Source organism: Xyrauchen texanus, chromosome 23 (genome assembly GCF_025860055.1).
Source record: "Xyrauchen texanus isolate HMW12.3.18 chromosome 23, RBS_HiC_50CHRs, whole genome shotgun sequence".
Lineage (NCBI taxonomy): Eukaryota > Metazoa > Chordata > Actinopteri > Cypriniformes > Catostomidae > Xyrauchen > Xyrauchen texanus.
This window is the reverse complement of record NC_068298.1, coordinates 3026232-3049449: the sequence shown is the minus strand read 5'-3', so window position 1 is coordinate 3049449 and position 23218 is coordinate 3026232. Positions and strand designations below refer to the sequence as shown.

The 23218-nt window shown below is 39.9% G+C and overlaps 2 pseudogenes; both read right to left on the bottom strand.

Annotated features, from left to right (window-relative positions):
* Nucleotides 1–31: 31 nt before the first annotated feature.
* LOC127663244 (protocadherin beta-15-like) lies at nucleotides 32–4047 on the bottom strand (annotated as a pseudogene).
* Nucleotides 4048–4187: 140 nt separating this feature from the next.
* Nucleotides 4188–22844, bottom strand: LOC127663243 (protocadherin beta-15-like; annotated as a pseudogene).
* Between the last annotated feature and the right edge of the window lie 374 nt (nucleotides 22845–23218).

The following is a 23218-nucleotide window of genomic DNA, read 5'->3' as shown; positions in this document are numbered from 1 at the left end:
ATTTCACTCAAAATAAATAAATTAGCTACAATTAAGACTAGAACAAAAGGCAAATGCAAACGATCAGAGAATGAGACGCTATCGACGTTTTCCTATAACGAGTCGAGCTGGAATGGACTGACCCTGCAATGACGTCATGAACAGGGTGGAGAAAAGTACAATTTAAATGTAAATGTTTTACTGGTGAACAGCGACACTGTGAGTTAAATGAAGAAACTGCACAATTCTGTATTTGACAGAACAGGATCAACTTTGATCGAACAGGAGTGTTTGTTACGAAATTATTTCACAGTGTCACGGACTGAAATGCATTATTGCTTGATGAAAACAGCATGTAGAAGAACAACATGTAATGCAGATCAACAAAGCCAAGATTGTACACAGAGTTGTATTACATACAAAACAAATTCCCCAAACAATCCAGAGACACGATCTGCGAAAGCAATAGGAAAAACAGCCTCATTATTTTCTCTGTGATTTAGCTGAAGTGCTTTTTTAAAAGCATGTTTTAAAGTAAAATTTAATGACATGAATTTAAAAATCTTTACAAATGAATTAAACTACATAATAATGACTCATTGGAGAGAGGAATATTTTCGCCACAGACTTTATAAGTGACCAGAAATGACCATTTTGCTAATGAAGAAACATCGCTAAAACAATGACAATGACCATAAACAAATATTCAGGCCACAAACAAAGGGAAAAAAAACAAAAGGAGTAACTTACAAAACTAGCTGTCACCTTGATCGTATTTTTTTCACTTGACTTTAAATATCAGTCAATGAAAAAATCAATATGAAACAAACAACTCAATGAGTAATTCATAACAATAGTCTTTGGGGTGTAGACTGCTTTTCAGAATCCACAATCACATCTAATTACCAAAGAAAGCAAAGTCTGTCCAACACAAACACATTCAAAATATTTGAGTCCTCCTGAATATATTGAAAACAGAGGAATCATTAAATGGCAGAACAGCAACCATTCATTTAATCATTCACTCATTAAACTGAGCAGCCTTACAAAATAAATAAAAACAAATACAATAAAAGTCTAACACACAGATTATAGATCATATCTGTACAGCACCATGGACAGCAACAGGAACATATCCGCATTACTCGGTGACCTGTAAGTGAATCAGCACTTTTAAAATCCTTTAATTTAAATTAAAAAAAAAAATATTTACAACCTCATTTTTTAAAAAATCATTTAATTTACAGGATGGCAAAATAATTATAATATGCCTAGATTTCGCCAGACTTGGTGTGTAAGAGAAAAGAGAACTGACTCTTTACAGACGCGCAATATAATGTTAAAACATGGATAGAAACTGCTTAATCTTTAAAAAAAGTTATTTTACTTTATTACTTTAATCTTTTAAATCAAAAGTATTATCCCTTCATGCAATACTTCAATGAAACAAGGAAAAACTGTTCAAAGCAGTAAACCACCAATAAGCTTTCATCATTATTACATCACAAATAATTGTTAACACGACAAATGAAAACTTAAAATTAGTGATTAAATATTATTATACAATTCTGCAAGAAAGCAGTGGTCAGCATTATGGTGTTTTCCTGTTCCAAGAATAAAGTATGAAAAAGGGAAACGCATATTTTAAATAAGTCTATTATAATATAAATGAAGAAGAGTAAGAGATTCATTATTCATATTTCCTACCTGAAACGCATCAAGTCCTTCAAGATCATCCACAGAGGACTGAGTCTTTTTCAGAGTCAGGTCAGAGGTCAGTGTGCCCTCATTATAAGATCTGATGAATTTGAAGTCACTAGTGCGCGAGCCCGTGGTCAGGTATGCGTCATAATTGTAAGTGCTGCGGAGAGTTCCCGCGCCCTCCACGTCTGCGTAATTTGGAGGCAGATACGCGCTGGGAATGGCTACAGCTCCATCAAACATCAGTCTGGGCTTTCTCCTGCGACAAAACCTCACGGCCAGAATGATGATGATGAAGGTGAGGAAGAAAGTGGAAACGGACACCAGCGCGATGATCAAATAAAACGTCAGTTTGGAGCTGCTCTCGTCATGAGACATGTCTTTCAGTTCAGGAACTTCAGCCAAGTTATCTGATATGAGTAAATACAATGCGCACGTGGCCGAGAGAGAGGACTGTCCGTTATCTCTCACGGAGACAATCAGGTTCTGTTTCATGCTGTCAGATTCAGAAATGTCCCGCTGCGTCCTGATCTCTCCGCTGTGGACACCGATAGTGAAAAGTCCCGGATCAGTCGCTTTAATAATGTGATACGAGAGCCACGCGTTCTGTCCAGAATCCGCGTCCACGGCGATCACCTTGGAGACCAGAGAGCCCGCCTGCGGAGCTTTGGGGACCATCTCGGTCATGAAGGAGTTCCCTTCCGGAGAGGGGTATAATATCTGAGGGGAGTTATCATTCTCATCCGTTATGAAGACACTCACGGTCACGTTACTGCTCAGAGGAGGAGATCCGTTGTCTCTGGCTAACACGAGCACTTTAAAACTTCTCAACTGCTCGTAATCAAACGACCTCACGGCATGAAGGACCCCGGTGTCTCCGTTAATGGATAAAAAGGAGGACACCGGTGCGCCATTGACATCAGAGGGCAACAGAGAATAAACTACAGTGCCATTCTGTCTCCAGTCCGGGTCTGTAGCTGATACTGAACAAATAGAGGAGCCCGGTTTGTTATTTTCTTGCACATTAGCTCTGTAATTCAGCTCCTCAAATACAGGTGGGTTATCATTCACGTCCGCTACAGTGAAGTGAATATTCTTAGTGGAAGATAAAGGTGGACAGCCCTCATCAGTAGCAGTAATTGTGATGTTATAATCAGACACCAGCTCGCGGTCTAATTCAGCTGTGGTCACCAGAGAATAGTAATTTTTGATTGAAGGTACGAGTTTAAATGGGGCGTTTTGCTGAATGGAGCAGCGCACCTGTCCGTTATTCTCAGAGTCTCTGTCCTGCACATTAATGATGCCAACCTCTGTACCGGGTGATGCATTCTCAGGAATGGGGCTGTTCAGAGAATTGATCATAATAAGTGGTGCGTTATCATTGACATCAATAACATCTATAAATATAGTGGATCTACCTGCCAGCCCTTGACCATCTTTAGCTTGAATTGGCAGTTCAATTGAACTCTCCTCCTCATAATCAATGAGTCCTGTGAGTTTAATCTCACCAGACACTGCATCGAGAGAAAACATTTCCATAAGACTTTCTGATAAATGGCCAAATTCATATGTTACTTTTCAATTTTGTCCCTCGTCAGCATCAGTAGCGCTCACAGTAACCACTACAGTATCTACAGGAGAATTTTCAGGCACACTGACTTTATAGACGGCCTGACTAAAGACTGGAGCATTATCATTAGCATCCAGTACAGTGACGTGTATGGCTACAGTACCTGATCTCGGTGGAGTCCCGCCATCAACCGCAGTGAGAATTAAAGTCACCTCTTTTTGCTGCTCGCGATCCAACTCTTTATTAAGAACCAGTTCTCCATATTTGTTTCCATTTGTCCCAGTAAGAACACTCAGAAGAAAGTGTTCATTGTTTTGTAATGTATATGACTGCACTGAATTCACTCCAATATCCGCATCATGGGCCTCATCTAATAAATAACGAGATCCTTTGTCAGCGGATTCCCTTATTTCGAATTTGATTGTACTTTTTTTAAACTGTGGTGAATTATCATTTATGTCCTCAATATTAAGAATGAATCGATGCAGCTCCAAAGGATTTTCCAGCACGAGCTCCTGTTTTATTACGCATGAAGATTTCTTTCCACAAAGCCCCTCTCTGTCGATCCTCTCCGCTACGGTCAGTTCTCCAGTATTCAGATTAATGTCGCAGAATCGTTTTCTGTTTCCTTCAGTATGAATTCGAGCTTTACGAGATGATAATCTGCTCACATCAAACCCGAGATCCTTTGCTATATTTCCAATCACAGATCCGCGTTTCATCTCCTCCGGAAAAGAATAACTCACGTCTCCATTAGCGGTGTGCGCCATAAGCACGAAGAACAAAAGGAAAATCATCTGATACGCAACGCTGAAGCTTTTGAAATCCATATAGATGCACAAAAATAACTTTATTAAAGATTTCACGCAAAATAAATAAATTAGCTACATTTAAGACTAGAACAAAAGGCAAATGCAAACGATCAGAGAATGAGACACTATCGACGTTTTCCTATAACGAGTCGAGCTGGAATGGACTGACCCTGCAATGACATCATGAACAGGGTGGAGAAAAGTACAATTTAAATGTAAATGTTTTACTGGTGAACAGCGACACTGTGAGTTAAATGAAGAAACTGCACAATACTGTATTTGACAGAACAGGATCAACTTTGATCGAACAGGAGTGTTTGTTACGAAATTATTTCACAGTGTCACGGACTGAAATGCATTATTGCTTGATGAAAACAGCATGTAGAAGAACAACATGTAATGCAGATCAACAAAGCCACGATTGTAAACAGAGTTGTATTACATACAAAACAAATTCCCCAAACAATCCAGAGACACGATCTGAGCAGCAGCATGGAAAGCAAAAGGAAAAACAGCCACATTATTTAGCTGAAGTGCTTTTTTAAAAGAATGTTTTAAAGTGAAATTAAATGAGATGATTTTAAAAATCTTTACAAATGAATTAAACTACATAATAATGACTCATTGGAGAGAGGAATATTTTCGCCACAGACTTTATAAGTGACCAGAAATGACCATTTTGCTAATGAAGAACCGTCGCTAAAACAATGACAATGACCATAAACAAATATTCAGGCCACAAACAAAGGGAAAAAAAACAAAAGGAGTAACTTACAAAACTAGCTGTCAAAAGCTGTCAAAACTAGCTGTCACTATTTTTTCACTTGACTTTAAATATCAGTCAATGAAAAAACCATAATGAAACAAACAACTCAATGAGTAATTCATGACAATATGCGAAACTATGGGGTGTAGACTGCTTTAAAGAATCCACAATCACATATAAAATTGTTCAAAATTTTCTACAAAAAGTACTTTAGTGAGACTCATTTCTATTTCTATAACAAGAGAAAAGAAACAATAACCAAAGAATGCAAAGTCTGTCCAATACAAACACATTCAAAATATTTGAGTCCTCCTGAATATATTGAAAACAGAAGAATCATTAAATGGCAGAACAGCAACCATTCATTTAATCATTCACTCATTAAACTGAGCAGCCTTACAAAATAAATCAATACAAATAAAACACACAGATTATAGATTATATCTGTACAGCACCATGGACAACAACAGGAAAATATCCGCATTACTCGGCATCCTGTAAGTGAATCAGCACTTTTAATTCCTTGAGATGAAGTTACAAAAAATAACCATTTACAACCTCATTCAGTATTAAAATAGTTTAAGTTACAGGATGGCAAAATAATAACAATAAACCTAGATTTCTCCAGACTTGGTGTGTAAGAGAAAAGAAAACTGACTCTTTACAGACGCGCAATATAATGCTAAAACATGGATAGAAACTGCTTACTCTTTAAAAATAAGTTATTTTACTTTATTACTTTAATCTGTTAAATCAAAAGTATTATTCCTTCATGAAATACTTCAATGAAACACAAAGCAGTAAACCACCAATAAGCTTTCATCATTTTTATTTTTATTTTTTTGGTCGGTGGCGCTGCTCTGCTTGCGACCCGGGCACACTGTCTACTGCGATCGTCGATTGGTTTTGTTTTGTTTGTTGTTTGCGTTGGTTTGTATGTTTGTGAATGTGTTGCTGCGCTGTGGGAACGTGAAGCCAACATGTCAAGATTTATCCATTACACATATATTGTGTTGATCATTGTCGGACTATGTGCACCATGCCAAATTCATTCAGCCCAGGCCCAGCGTCTTACTACCTACACCCGAGATGCGCTGCTGGAACTCCGATCGTCCAATCTTCCACCTGTGGATTTACCAGCCTGCGTGAGCGCTCGGCCAGCGCCTCGGCCAGCGTCTACGACGGAGAGGCAGCAGGCCTGCTCTACCTTCAATGATACTATGCAACGCAAGATCACTTCGAGCTAAAATAGACGAACTTCGGATTAATACCAGGACATGCTCTGAGTATCGCACCTCAAGTTTAATGGTGATCACGGAAACGTGGTTACACCGGGATATCCAAAACTCCCTGGTTGACATCGATGGATTTTCACTTGTCAGGGCAGACAGGTCTGAACAATCCGGAAAAACAAGAGGTGGCGGAATGGCTGTGTATGTAACTAACAACTGGTGCAAACAGTAGGCCTACACAGTTAGGGAAACACTTTGCTGTCCGGATGTTGAGATTTTACATTTGACTATGAGACCATTTTACCTCCCAAGGGAGTTCGGAAGTGTGGCCGTGTGCGTTCCCCCAAGCGGGAATGCAGCTAGGGCCGCAGCTCGCATTGCTGACTGTGTACACCAAGAACTGCAGCGCGCTCCGGGCGCCCCCGTGTTTGTAATGGGCGACTTTAACCACTGTAAACTTGAATTAGCACACCCTGGGTTCGAACAATATATCAAGTGCAGCACACGTGAAAACAAGACTCTTGACAAATGTTATGGCAACGTCAACAATGCCTATGTAGCCAAACCAAAAGCTCCATTGGCCAATTCAGACCATAACGAGATTCACTTAATTCCCATCTACAAAACCATGCTGAAACGCAGTAAGCCACAAGTGAAAACAGTCTCCGTGTGGTCTGATGAGAGGCTAGAAACACTAAAAGGATGCTTTTTGTGTACAGACTGGAATGTGTTCCATGACACAGATATTGATGTCACAACAGACACAATCACAGACGATATAAATTATTGTATAGATAGCGTCCTTACAAAAAAAAGAGGTTGTGGTTTATCCAAACAATAAGCCTTACGTAACTAAGGACATAAAAGACTGCATAAATCGAAAAAAGGCAGCTTTCAGAAATAAAGATAGAACTGAGCTAAAAGTGGTACAAAAGGAACTGAACCAACTGCTTAATAAAGTCAGAAAACAGCAAAAGGAAGTAATTGAGAGCCATTTCACAACCATGAATTCTAAAAAACTCTGGGACTCAATGAAAGCCATTACTAACATGGCACCAAGCAAGGTACATATAACCACTACAGATGACCAGATGAAAGCTAATGAACTTAATGACTTTTACCTCAGATTTCAAACTCAGGATTTTAGCAATGAATGCATTAGTATCCTAAACTCCATCAGCACGGACTTCAACATAGGGCATGAGATAGACTGGTTACAGATACAGTCACTGTTCAGACATCAGTGTACTAGGAAGGCTAAGGGTCCAGATGGAATCTCTGCCCACTTACTGAAAACATGTGCGGATGAGCTTGTTCCAGCATGGTGCCCTATCTTTCAGCGATCACTTGACTCCCACATCATTCCAGCTCTATGGAAAAAGACTGTTATCATTCCAGTCCCAAAGAAACCTTGTGCCAAGGAGAACAATGATTTTAGACCAGTAGCTTTGACATCCATTGTAATGAAATGTTTTGAGAAATATATGGGGTCTCTTTTAAAAACTGAGGTCAATAAGAGGTTAGATCCCTGGCAGTTTGCCTATATACGGGGTAGGAGTACAGATGACGCTATAAGTAGCATCACCCGTTTAGTCCTAAAGCATTTGGAGGACCCGAAGGCCTACGCACGCTTACTTTTTATAGATTTTAGTTCGGCCTTCAACACGATTTAGCCAGTTATTTTACTTGAGACACTTAAAAATATGGGTGTAAGCTCTTTTATCGTTGAATGGTATTACTCATTTTTAACTAATAGGACACAATATGTTAAAGTACATCAGGCAGTCTCAGACCCCAAATCCATCAGCACAGGGGCACCACAGGGTTGTGTGAGCTCCCCTGTCCTTTTTACTATTTATACCAATGAATGTGTGAGTAAATATCCACACAATTACATTGTCAAATTCTCTGATGATACTGCTATCCTTAGCTTATTGTATCGAGACCAAGACACAGTCTCCTACCATTCAGAAATAAAACAGTTTATGGACTGGTGTGATGCTCACCATTTGATGGTTAACGTCACTAAAACAGAGGAGATGATATTTGACCCAAGATCAATCTGTGAACATAATCCTGTACTTATTCACAATACACCAATACGTCAGGTTACGTCATATAAGTATCTGGATGTTTTTATTGATTGTTCCCTTACCTGGCACATTCATGTTGAAAATCTTTGCGCCAGGTTGCAACAAAGGATGTACTTTTTAAGAAGGCTAAGATTGTATGGTGTCAATAGCAAACTCCTGTTTCTGTTTTTTAAAATGATTTTAGAGAGTGTGATACGTTATAGCATGCAGACCTGGTATGGTAATCTTTCAGTTCAGTTTAAATCCAAGTTGGGGCGTCTGATCAGTACAGCTTTTAGAATTGTAGGTTACCAAGAACAGTGCTACCTACAGTCATTGTACGAAAAATCTGTGCTCAGGGAGGCACATAAGATTCTGGATGACCCAACCCACATTCCCAATAAGGAACTAGAGTTGTTACCCTCAGGTAAACGATTTAGAATGCCGAAATGCAGGTTAAAGAGGTATAAAAACTCATTCATGCAAGCTGCCATTAAGATGCTAAACAGTAACAAATGACTGCTACCTACTTCTACACTTTTTATTCCCACTGTGTGTTTTCACGGTACAGTGTAATGAGGCATGTTTGTATTGTCTATACTCAGTGTATATTTTATGTGGTTTGTTGTAAGTGTGTGTCGCAGTGACTGTAGACTAAGACAAATTTCCCCCCCGGGGGACATTAAAGTATATTTTATCTTATCTTATCTTATCTTATCTTATCTTATCTTATCTTATCTTATCTTATCATTATTACATCACAAATTATTGTTAACACGACAAATGAAAACTTAAAATTAGTGATTAAATATTATTATACAATTCTGCAAGAAAGCAGTGGTCAGCATTATGGTGTTTTCCTGTTCCAAGAATAAAGAATGAAAAAGGGAAACGCATATTTTAAATAAGTAGATTATAATATAAATGAAGAAGAGTAAGAGAATCATTATTCATATTTCCTACCTGAAACGCATCAAGCCCATCAAGATCATCCACAGAGGACTGAGTCTTTTTCAGAGTCAGGTCAGAGGTCAGTGTGCCCTCATTATAAGATCTGATGAATTTGAAGTCACTAGTGCGCGAGCCCGTGGTCAGGTATGCGTCATAATTGTAAGTGCTGCGGAGAGTTCCCGCGCCCTCCACGTCTGCGTAATTTGGAGGCAGATACGCGCTGGGAATGGCTACAGCTCCATCAAACATCAGTCTGGGCTTTCTCCTGCGACAAAACCTCACGGCCAGAATGATGATGATGAAGGTGAGGAAGAAAGTGGAAACGGACACCAGCGCGATGATCAAATAAAACGTCAGTTTGGAGCTGCTCTCGTCATGAGACATGTCTTTCAGTTCAGGAACTTCAGCCAAGTTATCTGAGATGAGTAAATACAATGCGCACGTGGCCGAGAGAGAGGACTGTCCGTTATCTCTCACGGAGACAATCAGGTTCTGTTTCATGCTGTCAGATTCAGAAATGTCCCGCTGCGTCCTGATCTCTCCGCTGTGGACACCGATAGTGAAAAGTCCCGGATCAGTCGCTTTAATAATGTGATACGAGAGCCACGCGTTCTGTCCAGAATCCGCGTCCACGGCGATCACCTTGGAGACCAGGGAGCCCCCTGCGCAGCTTTGGGGACCATCTCGGTCATGAAGGAGTTCCCTTCCGGAGAGGGGTATAATATCTGAGGGAGTTATCATTCTCATCCGTTATGAAGACACTCACGGTCACGTTACTACTCAGAGGAGGAGATCCGTTGTCTCTGGCTAACACGAGCACTTTAAAACTTCTCAACTGCTCGTAATCAAACGACCTCACGGCATGAAGGACCCCGGTGTCTCCGTTAATGGATAAAAAGGAGGACACCGGTGCGCCATTGACATCAGAGGGCAACAGAGAATAAACTACAGTGCCATTCTGTCTCCAGTCCGGGTCTGTAGCTGATACTGAACAAATAGAGGAGCCCGGTTTGTTATTTTCTTGCACATTAGCTCTGTAATTCTGCTCCTCAAATACAGGTGGGTTATCATTCACGTCCGCTACAGTGAAGTGAATATTCTTAGAGGAAGATAAAGGTGGAGAGCCCTCATCAGTAGCAGTAATTGTGATGTTATAATCAGACACCAGCTCGCGGTCTAATTCACCTGTGGTCACCAGAGAATAGTAATTTTTGATTGAAGGTACGAGTTTAAATGGGGCGTTTTGCTGAATGGAGCAGCGCACCTGTCCGTTATTCTCAGAGTCTCTGTCCTGCACATTAATGATGCCAACCTCTGTACCGGGTGACGAATTCTCGGGAAGGGGATTATTCAGAGATTTAACTATTATAATGGGGGCATTGTCATTAATATCTGTAATATCTATAATAACGTTTACGACTGATGAAAGACCATAACCATCTATTCCCTCGACGACAATTTCATATTTGGTCTCATCCTCAAAGTCGACTGACCCTTGCAGTTTAATTTCCCCAGATTTGTGATCCAGAGAAAATATTTCTTTTGCCGTTTCAGTAATGTGACTGAATTCATAGGTCACCTCTCCATTTTGTCCCTCGTCAGCATCAGTAGCGCTCACAGTAACCACTACAGTATCTACAGGAGAATTTTCAGGCACACTGACTTTATAGACGGCCTGACTAAAGACTGGAGCATTATCATTAGCATCCAGTACAGTGACGTGTATGGCTACAGTACCTGATCTCGGTGGAGTCCCGCCATCAACCGCAGTGACAATTAAAGATATCTCCTTCTCATGCTCGCGATCCAACTCTTTATTTAACACAAGCTCAAGGTATTTTCCACTATCTGGTTTAGAATTTACGGCAAGAACAAAATGTTCATTCCTCTGCAGTGTGTAGCTTTGCACGGAATTTTGTCCAATATCTGCATCACGAGCTTCATTCACCCGAAAACGCGCACCTTTATCAGCAGATTCTCTAATTTCAAGCTTAACAATATCTTTAGGAAAAACAGGAAAATTATCGTTTATGTCTTCAATTTGGAGACTAACACGGGTTAATTGCAAAGGATATTCCAGAACAAATTCGAAATAAAGCAAACATGTCCGTTTTTCTCTACACAGGGTCTCTCTGTCGATCCTCTCCGCTACGGTCAGTTCTCCAGTATTCAGATTAATGTCGCAGAATCGTTTTCTGTTACCTTCAGAATCAATGCGAGCTTTACGAGATAAGAGTCTGTTCACATCGAGCCCGAGATCCTTTGCTATATTTCCAATCACAGATCCGCGTTTCATCTCCTCCGGAAAAGAATAACTCACGTCTCCATTAGCGGTGCGCGCCATAAGCACGAAGAACAAAAGGCCAATCATCTGCCCAGAAAGGTAGAGGCTTTTGAAAACCATTCTTGGAATATGCACAGACAAACAAAAAGCAAGAGAAATCATATAGCCTATATAAGACTTAATCTACAACATGCCACAGAAGAGAAGTGGATCAGATAATCCGCCCGTGTCGACGATTTTCTACAAAGAGACGTGCTGAAAGCCCCATCTATGACATCATCAACAGGGTGGAGAGAAGTCATATATAATTACCAATGATAATACAGGTGAACAGCGACACTATGAGTTCAAGTAAGTAACTGCATTCTATTTAGTTCTCTGAAATAATTAATATTGACGTGGAATAATAAGCATGATTTACATATTTGTTAAGACGACTGAGATTCTTTGGGGTACGTCAGGTACTACTTAAGATATTCTATGATTCTGTGGTCTCATCTGTGATTTTGTACTCTATCACATGTTGGGGAGGGGGACTGTTGGAAAAGGAGAATAATAAGTTTAACAAACTCATTAAGAAGGCAGGCTCTGTCGTGGGGAGTGTGTTACCCACTTTAGATGAGATAGTGCAGGATAAAATGATTGGGAAACTTTCTCTTATGATTAATCATGACTGTCATCCTCTTAATGAAATATTTGGAGCTTTTGTGAGTACCTACAGCTCAAGATTAATTCATCCACGCTGCAATAAAGAGCGTTTTTAGAAAGTCTTTTTTCCCAACTGCAACTAGATTTTATAATCCGTGTTATATAAGATGATATACAAATAATGGTCGTATATAATCATAATCATAATGCTTTGAAGAAATTGATATTTGAGAACAAGACTTGTTGTTGTTGTGTATGTTGTCTGTTGTTGTTGTTGCTTATTTATTCATTGTATCTTTGTGCTGTTGTGACATATACATTTCCCCTTGGGGATTAATAAAGTAAATCAAATCAAATCAAATCAAATATAATGCCCTCACAATATCAAGAGCCATTTAAAAGTTCAAATTATTATAGAGTGGAGCAAGTAAAATAATATAACTGAAATAACATTTCTATTAAAGTCACAGAGTTATATGACATGGCAGTCAAACTCACAAGTACGAAACATGCTTTTGCAGAGTCTTAACTTGAAAAATTACCAAAAATCTCTTTCTTAAACAACAACGAGCCTATTACACCTGGATACAGTTTGCTTTGAAATTAAATGGGTAAATGAATGTATAAAATATTGGGCAATTTTACCAGAATATAATGTAAATAGTGGGGAATCTGTAATCCTACCTGAAATAAATCACTTTTTTCAACAAAGACAGTGCTGTAACCACCATAGACAATGAGGGGAACAAATCCCCCCAATATTCATGATAGTGGTCAACTGATATGGGTTTTTTCCATGGTTGATTTTTAAACGATTACATTTTATTACAAATCCATGACAGATGAATTTAGATGATTTTAAAATGATTTACAATAAAATTCCATTAAATTGTTCATGAAGAAGAGAAACAAAGAACTTCAATAAAATCATCTATAAATCACAAATCAATAATCAAACTTTGCCACAGAGATTTTAAGAGAGCCGAGACCACCACTGACTCTAAAAATATATGCAAAAACAATATTACAAAACTGATATGAAATATAAAGTTCTCTTATAGCTTAGAAAATAAGTGATTCAATTCAAGTAAAATGTCGATGGAAAAATGGTGTAGACCCCTTGACAGGGAGAGACAAGTTCTGTTTTATTTTACCTAAACTCTAAACTTTAACCCTAAACTCAATTCAAAAGTTGCTTCAATGATCTCTTTAAACTATGAGTCGGAAATGCCAAAATTTTAATGAAACGAGGAAGGAAAAACGTCAAAAAGACAAATACCAAAATACAATTAATGAGGTATCACAACTCACACATATACATATATATTAATAAACAAAGAAAGAATTGGATTAGTCTTTTTTAATAAAAATTCATTCGAAGTACCTGACAACATTGGCGACTTTTAAGAATACACATCTACCTAAAAAATAATATAAAAATCGTATTTTTTTAAGAGACACTGAAATGAGGCGCATGAGTCTTTAAGTAGAAATACAAGTCTATTAGCAGTTTGTTTCAAATATCAACGGCAACGGATATTTACGTTTATGTAGATTGTATGAGGAAAAAAAATAAAGATATCATTACTCTTACCTGTCTAGAATCATTAATTTCTCCGTCCAGTCCTTCAAGATCATCCACAGAGGACTGAGTCTTTTTCAGAGTCAGGTCAGAGGTCAGTGTGCCCTCATTATAAGATCTGATGAATTTGAAGTCACTAGTGCGCGAGCCCGTGGTCAGGTATGCGTCATAATTGTAAGTGCTGCGGAGAGTTCCCGCGCCCTCCACGTCTGCGTAATTTGGAGGGAGATACGCGCTGGGAATGGCTACAGCTCCATCAAACATCAGTCTGGGCTTTCTCCTGCGACAAAACCTCACGGCCAGAATGATGATGATGAAGGTGAGGAAGAAAGTGGAAACGGACACCAGCGCGATGATCAAATAAAACGTCAGTTTGGAGCTGCTCTCGTCATGAGACATGTCTTTCAGTTCAGGAACTTCAGCCAAGTTATCTGATATGAGTAAATACAATGCGCACGTGGCTGAGAGAGAGGACTGTCCGTTATCTCTCACGGAGACAATCAGGTTCTGTTTCATGCTATCAGATTCAGAAATGTCCCGCTGCGTCCTGATCTCTCCGCTGTGGACACCGATAGTGAAAAGTCCCGGATCAGTCGCTTTAATAATGTGATACGAGAGCCACGCGTTCTGTCCAGAATCCGCGTCCACGGCGATCACCTTGGAGACCAGGGAGCCCCCCTGCGCAGCTTTGGGGACCATCTCGGTCATGAAGGAGTTCCCTTCCGGAGAGGGGTATAATATCTGAGGGGAGTTATCATTCTCATCCGTTATGAAGACACTCACGGTCACGTTACTGCTCAGAGGAGGAGATCCGTTGTCTCTGGCTAACACGAGCACTTTAAAACTTCTCAACTGCTCGTAATCAAACGACCTCACGGCATGAAGGACCCCGGTGTCTCCGTTAATGGATAAAAAGGAGGACACCGGTGCGCCATTGACATCAGAGGGCAACAGAGAATAAACTACAGTGCCATTCTGTCTCCAGTCCGGGTCTGTAGCTGATACTGAACAAATAGAGGAGCCCGGTTTGTTATTTTCATGCACATTAGCTCTGTAATTCTGCTCCTCAAATACAGGTGGGTTATCATTCACGTCCGCTACAGTGAAGTGAATATTCTTAGTGGAAGATAAAGGTGGAGAGCCCTCATCAGTAGCAGTAATTGTGATGTTATAATCAGACACCAGCTCGCGGTCTAATTCACCTGTGGTCACCAGAGAATAGTAATTTTTGATTGAAGGTACGAGTTTAAATGGGGAGTTTTGCTGAATGGAGCAGCGCACCTGTCCGTTATTCTCAGAGTCTCTGTCCTGCACATTAATGATGCCAACCTCTGTACCGGGTGATGCATTCTCGGGAAGGGGATTATTCAGAGATTTAACTATTATAATGGGGGCATTGTCGTTTATGTCAGTAATTTCTATTATGACTTTTGTGTCGGAAGAAAGGCCAAATCTGTCCTTGACCTCGATTATAATTTCATATCTTGACTCATCTTCAAAATCTATTGAGTCCAGTCACGTGTAATTTGCCCAGATATTATAATCTAACAAATATGTTTCTTTGCAACATTCAGATACATGACCAAACTCGTATAGTATATTTCTCCATTTTGTCCCTCGTCAGCATCAGTAGCGCTCACAGTAACCACTACAGTATCTACAGGAGAATTTTCAGGCACACTGACTTTATAGACGGCCTGACTAAAGACTGGAGCATTATCATTAGCATCCAGTACAGTGACGTGTATGGCTACAGTACCTGATCTCGGTGGAGTCCCGCCATCAACCGCAGTGAGAATTAAAGTCACCTCTTTTTGCTGCTCACGATCCAACTCTTTATCCAGTATTAACTCAACAAATTTGCTTCCGTCTGTCTTTGAATTTACTGCTAAAAGAAAATTAACGTTTCTCTCCAATATGTATACTTGAACTGCATTGTGTCCGACATCTGCATCACGAGCCTCCATGATACGAAAACGCGCACCTTTATCTGCATTTTCACTTATTTCAAGCTCGATTACATCTTTGGGAAATGTTGGCGCATTATCATTAATGTCTTGGATTTGTAGGACAACGCGATGCAATTCTAAAGGATTTTCTAAGACAAATTCGAAATGAAGGGGACATGAAAGCCTTTCCTTACAAAGCCCTTCTCTGTCTATCCGGTCGGCTACTATCAACTCTCCAGTATTCAGATTAATGTCGCAGTATCGTTTTCTGTTTCCTTCAGTATCAATGCGAGCCTTACGAGATGATAATCTGTTCACATCGAGCCCGAGATCCTTTGCTATATTTCCAATCACAGATCCGCGTTTCATCTCCTCTGTAACGGAGTAGCTCACATCTCCATATGCGGTGTGCGCCATTCTTGCAATCAGACAAATGCCCACCATCAGAAGATGCATCGAAATAAATCTGTACTCCATATTCCGGTGTAGAGTTAAGGTCACGAGACTTTTTCTAAACATAAAAATGAAATTAAGAAGGCAATAAAATCCAGAACCCTTGCTGAAGCGAATACAATAGATCCACCATTCAGTCGACGAATTTTTCACTGGAGCGGTTTTGTCCTCACAGGGAATGACGTCACACCATGAACAGGGTGGAGAATAAAGAGCTATCTATCAATTGCTACGCAGATAAACAGCGACACTGTGTGTTAAAATACGAAAACTGCAATTCACAAACTCATCCTGTTTCTAAGATGCACTACTGATCAATATAATTAAATCATGAAAAGTCAAAAATAACGATAAATAAATGTAACACATATAGATTCACAGATTTGGAAGACTATCACAAACAATAGCTTAAATTCTGAAAAAGTTCAGTATTATGTTTTTAATCTAACATTATCAAATATAGAAAGAATCAAACTGAGATCGAACAACACTACAAACATATATTTGATAGTTAATTAAGTAAAACTCAAAACCATATATCTGGTAGCCTATTAGATTCTGATTGATCAAATATTTACATTCAAAACACTTTAAAACGATGATATACACAGGCCCAAATTCAGTGCGAGATGACAAGAAACTCAAGACTGAAAAAGTTTTAAGTTCTAGAGTATACACTCAACTGAGCAACAAACAAGCTGTTCATAGTTTAACTTAAAAAGGAAAACATCACATACTTTAAAAAATTACGTGTGAAATAAAATCTTAAACAGCTGGAGGGAGATCAAATTGTAAATGGTAGTGATAGTTAAAAATATATACACAGCAAAACTAATATAGACCTACTTTTAGCGTAGTAAAACAAATTAAAACAAGCTAACCTGAAAAAGATTAACTATTTTAAAGGAGGTAAGATTCAACTACATCAACAGTCATTTCGAAACACTTCCAGATGCATTAAAATATTCAAATTAAAAAGATAAAGAGCGATAAAAAAATGTTTTAATTATACCTGAGACAATTAATTTATTTCTGCATTAAGCTCTTCGAGATCATCCACAGTGGACTGAGTCTTTTTCAGAGTCAGGTCAGAGGTCAGTGTGCCCTTCCTCTATGCCTCCTCCCAGCTGGACGTGCCTGAAACACCTCCCAAGGGAGGCACCCAGGCGGCATCATAACCAGATGCCCAAACCACCTCAACTGGCTCCTTTTGACGCAAAGGAGCAGCGGCTCTACTCCGAGCTCTTCACAGATGACTGCGCTCCTCACCCTATCTCTAAGGGAGAAGCCCGGCACCCTTCTGAGGAAACCCATTTAGGCCACTTTTACTAGCAACCTAGTTCTTTCGGTCATGACCCAGCCTTCATGACCATAGGTTAGGGTAGGAATGACAACTGACCGGTAGATCGAGAGCTTTGCCGTCCGGCTCAGCTCTCTTTTTGTGACAACTCTGCGATAGAGCGAGTGCAATACCGCCCCCGCTGCCCCGATTCTCCGGCCAACCTCCCGCTCCATTGTCCCCTCACTCTTGAACAAGACCCAGAGGTACTTGAACTCCTATTGCCCCAAGACCCAGAGGTACTTGGGGCAATACCTCCTTCCCTACCTGGAGTACACACTCCATCGGTTTCCTGCTGAGAACCATGGCCTCAGATTTAGGTGCTAATCCTCATCCCAGATGCTTCACACTCGACTGCCAAGCAATCCAGTGAGAGCTGAAGGTCATGGACCGATGATGACGACATGAAGACCACATCATCTGCAAAAAACAGGGATGGGATCCCCAGCCCAGCGAACCGCACCCCTTCACCACCCCACTATGCCTCGATATCCTGTCCATGAATATCACAAAAAGGTTTAGTGACAAAGCGCAGACCTGGCAGAGACCAAACCCCAAATGGAAGAACACTACTTCGTGCCGAGGACCCAGACACAGCTCTCGCTTTGGACGTACAGGGATTGGATCGCCCTAAGAAGGGACCCCTCCCCCACCCCGTACTCCCGCAGCACCTCCCACAGTATCTCCTGGGAGACCCAGTCATATGCCTTCTCCTGATCCACAAAACACATGTAGACCAGATGAGCATATTCCCAGGCACCCTCCAGAATCCTTGCGAGAATAATGATCTGGTCCGTCGTTCCATGGCCAGGACAGAACCCGCATTGTTCCTCTTCAATCCGAGGTTCGACAATCGGCCGAACCCTCCTCTCCAGCACCTTGGAGTAAACTTTACCAGGGAAGCTGAGAAGTGTGATACCCTGTAGTTGGCACACACTCTCTAGTCCCTCTTTTTGAAGAGGGGAACCACCACACCGTTCTGCCACTCCTTAGGCACTGTCCCAGATTTCCACGCAATGTTGAAGAGGCTTATCATTCATGACACCCCTCCACATCCAAAGCGTTCAGCATTTCTGATCGGATCTCATCAATCCACAGGGCTTTGCCACACTGGAGTTATTTGACTTCCTCAGTGACCTCCCCAGGGAGAAAAAAATCATAATGAAACAAACAACTCAATTAATAATTCATAACAATAGGCAAAATTATGAGGTGTAGACTGCTTTTAAGAATCCACAATCACATCTAAAATTGTTCACAATTTTCTATAAAATTTACTTCAGTGAGACTCAAATCTATTTCTATAACAAGAGAAAAGAAGCAATAACCAAAGAATGCAAAATCTGTCCAACACAAACACATTCAAAATATTTTAGTCCTCATGAATATATTGAAAACAGAGGAATCATTAAATGGCAGAACAGCAACCATTCATTTAATCATTCACTCATTAAACAGAGCAGCCTTACAAAATAAATAAATACAAATAAAGCACACAGATTATAGATTATATCTGTACAGCAACATGGACAGCAACAGGAACATATCCGCATTACTCAAGCGTCCTGTAAGTGAATCAGCACTTTAAAATGTTGAAATTAAGTTAAAAAAATAACTATTTACAACCTCATTCAGTATTAAAATAGTTTAATTTACAGGATGGCAAAATAATAACAATAAACCTAGATTTCAGCCAGACTTGTTGTGAAAGAGAAAAGAGAACTGACTCTTTACAGACGCAGCATTATAATGTTAAAACATGGATTAATCATCAACAAAAAGTTATTTTACTTTATTACTTTAATCTGTTAAATCAAAAGTATTATCCCTTCATGAAATACTTTATTGAAACAATTAAATACTGTTCAAAGCAGTAAACCACCAATAAGTTTTCATTATTATTACATCACAAATTATTGTTAACACGACAAACAAAAACTTAAAATTAGTGATTAAATATTATTATACAATTCTGCAAGAAAGCAGTGGTCAGCATTATGGGAGCACCTGATTAAGTGCTGACTCAATCTGACTCTTTAATTAAAACAATCAGTTTGAAAATAAAATAAAAAACATTAATGAAACAAGAAAGAAAAAGTTCAAAAGACTCAAACCAACAAGTCATGACAAAATACAGTAAAGACTGAACAAGAGGAGTTTTGAAGTTGTATGCTCAATAAAAGTAGCTACTCAACAATAAAGGCAACATTTAAATCAGACAAATACTTTTTTCATGCAAGCACTAAATTAGGCATTTTCTTTAATATACATAAAACTAGTCTAGTAGTCTTCTTATGAATGCAGTTTGATGAAAACTAAAACTAAATGCACTTAAAATGTGTGTTGTACCTGAAAATACTGCGAATAGAAGTCTGAAATGAATCACCAATTCCCGCTCAACGCTATAAAGATCATTGACACCGGAAGTTTACCGACAATTGCATTTAATAATTTACAAATTAAATCACTCATCGATTAAATTAACACAAAACTTCACTAAAACCATCAATAAGATCAATCATCAAAAACATTGCCACAGAAATAAGAGACCAGAGAGCACCACTGACTCAATACAGACAATCAATCTAATGTTCAAAAATAAATATAAAATATCAATGTTTTTGTATCTTATTGTAGAAAAGACCTACAACAGTGTACAACCACCAAACAGAAGGATCAGAAGACTTGGCAGGGCGAGAAGTTCTGTTGTGTTTGTATTTAGACCCCGAATGACAAGTTATCTGAATAGATCTCTTTATAAAATTAGCAACTATGGAAACACTTTAAAGACATGAGGAAGGAAAAAACTCAATATTGCAATAAACGAAGCAAGTAAAAAAAAATAAAAAAATAATACTTTTAAAAGTAGCGTACTTAACGTAGTTGCAGCTTTTAAGAATGTATCCAAAAATAATTAAAAAAATAAACACACATGTATATATGATTTTCTTTAAGAAAGCACTTAAATGAGTCGTCATTTCCATGACTAGAAAAACGAGACTACCAACATTTAGAGCGGGGTCAAAGGCAGTCATATACAAAGGGAGGAAATAATTTAAAATTGAAGCGAATAGAAGATAAATTAATTAATTAAATGCAGAGAAAATCAAATCATTACTCTTACCTGAAGCGAATCACTAATTTCTGCATCAAGCCCATCAAGATCATCCACAGAGGACTGAGTCTTTTTCAGAGTCAGGTCAGAGGTCAGTGTGCCCTCATTATAAGATCTGATGAATTTGAAGTCACTAGTGCGCGAGCCCGTGGTCAGGTATGCGTCATAATTGTAAGTGCTGCGGAGAGTTCCCGCGCCCTCCACGTCTGCGTAATTTGGAGGCAGATACGCGCTGGGAATGGCTACAGCTCCATCAAACATCAGTCTGGGCTTTCTCCTGCGACAAAACCTCACGGCCAGAATGATGATGATGAAGGTGAGGAAGAAAGTGGAAACGGACACCAGCGCGATGATCAAATAAAACGTCAGTTTGGAGCTGCTCTCGTCATGAGACATGTCTTTCAGTTCAGGAACTTCAGCCAAGTTATCTGATATGAGTAAATACAATGCGCACGTGGCCGAGAGAGAGGACTGTCCGTTATCTCTCACGGAGACAATCAGGTTCTGTTTCATGCTGTCAGATTCAGAAATGTCCCGCTGCGTCCTGATCTCTCCGCTGTGGACACCGATAGTGAAAAGTCCCGGATCAGTCGCTTTAATAATGTGATACGAGAGCCAGGCGTTCTGTCCAGAATCCGCGTCCACGGCGATCACCTTGGAGACCAGAGAGCCCGCCTGCGCAGCTTTGGGGACCATCTCGGTCATGAAGGAGTTCCCTCCGGAGAGGGGTATAATATCTGAGGGAGTTATCATTCTCATCCGTTATGAAGACACTCACGGTCACGTTACTGCTCAGAGGAGGAGATCCGTTGTCTCTGGCTAACACGAGCACTTTAAAACTTCTCAACTGCTCGTAATCAAACGACCTCACGGCATGAAGGACCCCGGTGTCTCCGTTAATGGATAAAAAGGAGGACACCGGTGCGCCATTGACATCAGAGGGCAACAGAGAATAAACTACAGTGCCATTCTGTCTCCAGTCCGGGTCTGTAGCTGATACTGAACAAATAGAGGAGCCCGGTTGGTTATTTTCTTGCACATTAGCTCTGTAATTCTGCTCTTCAAATACAGGTGGGTTATCATTCACGTCCGCTACAGTGAAGTGAATATTCTTAGTGGAAGATAAAGGTGGAGAGCCCTCATCAGTAGCAGTAATTGTGATGTTATAATCAGACACCAGCTCGCGGTCTAATTCAGCTGTGGTCACCAGAGAATAGTAATTTTTGATTGAAGGTACGAGTTTAAATGGGGCGTTTTGCTGAATGGAGCAGCGCACCTGTCCGTTATTCTCAGAGTCTCTGTCCTGCACATTAATGATGCCAACCTCTGTACCGGGTGATGCATTCTCTGGAATGGGGCTGTTCAGAGATTTGATCATAATCGAAGTGGTGCGTTATCATTGACATCAATAACATCAATTAATACAGTAGATCGTCCTGCTAGCCCTTGACCATCTTTAGCTTGAATTGGCAGTTCAATTGAACTCTCCTCCTCATAATCAATAAGTCCCGTGAGTTTAATCTCACCAGACACTGCATCGAGAGAAAACATGTCCATAAGACTTTCTGATAAATGGCCAAATTCATATGTTACCTCTCCATTTTGTCCCTCGTCAGCATCAGTAGCGCTCACAGTAACCACTACAGTATCTACAGGAGAATTTTCAGGCACACTGACTTTATAGACGGCCTGACTAAAGACTGGAGCATTATCATTAGCATCCAGTACAGTGACGTGTATGGCTACAGTACCTGATCTCGGTGGAGTCCCGCCATCAACCGCAGTGAGAATTAAAGTCACCTCTTTTTGCTGCTCGCGATCCAACTCTTTATTAAGAACCAGTTCTCCATATTTGTTTCCATTTGCCCCAGTAAGAACACTCAGAAGAAAGTGTTCATTGTTTTGTAATGTATATGACTGCACTGAATTCACTCCAATATCCGCATCATGGGCCTCATCTAATAAATAACGAGATCCTTTAAGAGCGGATTCCCTTATTTCGAATTTGATTGTACTTTTTTTAAACTGTGGTGAATTATCATTTATGTCCTCAATATTAAGAATGAAGCGATGCAGCTCCAAAGGATTTTCCAGCACGAGCTCCTGTTTTATTACGCATGAAGATTTCTTTCCACAAAGCCCCTCTCTGTCGATCCTCTCCGCTACGGTCAGTTCTCCAGTATTCAGATTAATGTCGCAGAATCGTTTTCCGTTGTCCTTCGAGTATCAATTCGAGCATCACGAGATGATAATCTGTTCACATCGAGCCCGAGATCCTTTGCTATATTTCCAATCACAGATCCGCGTTTCATCTCCTCCGGAAAAGAATAACTCACGTCTCCATTAGCGGTGTGCGCCATAAGCACGAAGAACAAAAGGCCAAACATCTGATACGCAACGCTGAAGCTTTTGAAATCCATATAGATGCAAAAAAATAACGTTATTAAAGATTTCACTCAAAATATATAAATTAGCTACATTTAAGACTAGAACAAAAGGCAAATGCAAACGATTAGAGAATGAGACACTATCGACGTTTTCCTATAACGAGTCGAGCTGGAATGGACTGACCCTGCAATGACATCATGAACAGGGTGGAGAAAAGTACAATTTAAATGTAAATGTTTTACTGGTGAACAGCGACACTGTGAGTTAAATGAAGAAACTGCACAATACTGTATTTGACAGAACAGGATCAACTTTGATCGAACAGGAGTGTTTGTTACGAAATTATTTCACAGTGCCACGGACAGAAATGCATTATT